This window comes from Alligator sinensis, unplaced genomic scaffold, assembly GCF_000455745.1.
Source record: "Alligator sinensis unplaced genomic scaffold, ASM45574v1 scaffold2072_1, whole genome shotgun sequence".
Lineage (NCBI taxonomy): Eukaryota > Metazoa > Chordata > Crocodylia > Alligatoridae > Alligator > Alligator sinensis.
The window spans coordinates 7,333-8,147 of NW_005843403.1; positions in this window are offsets into that span (position 1 = coordinate 7,333).

Here is an 815-nt window from a genome sequence, read left to right on the forward strand (position 1 = left end):
GGTGTCATCGGCGAACTTGGCCAGTCCACTTCTGACTCCAATGTCCACATCATTAATGAAGATGTTGAACAATATGGGTCCAAGGACAGACCCTTGGGGGACCCCACTGGTCACAGGGCACCATGATGAGTGACTTCCATCAATTACCACCCTCTGGGTCCGACCACGGAGCCAATTCCCCAGCCAGCAGATCATGGTGGACCCAAGGCCACGATTGGTCAGTTTCACCAAGAGGTGATCATGGGATACCAGATCGAAGGCTTTTTTGAAGTCAAGATATATGACATCAATCTCTTCTCCCTTATCCAGGTTGTAGGTCACCTGGTCGTAGAAGGAAATGAGATTGGTCAAGCAAGACCTACCCGCAACAAACCCGTGCCGGCTATCCCTCAGCTTGTTGGCGTCGGCCAGTCCATTAAGGATGGCCTCTTTAATAAACTTTTCCAAGATCTTCCCCAGGATAGAAATCAGGCTGATGGGCCTATAGTTTGCCAGATCCACTTTCCTCCCTTCTTGAAGATAGGCACCACATTGGCCTTCTCCCAGTCTTTGGGTACTACACCAGAGTGCCAGGAGTTTTCAAAGATTCATGCCAGAGGTGGGGCTATGATGCTCTCCAGCTCCTTGAGTACCCTGGGGTGCAGATTGTCATGGGTGGCTGACTTGAAGGCATCCAGCCTCTCAAGGTGTTCATTCATGAGGTCCAAATTGATGGAGGGCAGGGGATCTCCCTCACCCGGACCTCCCTGTCCCGTAGTGGGCATGGGTGTCCCATGGGACTGATGAAAGACTGACACAAAGTACCCATTTAATAG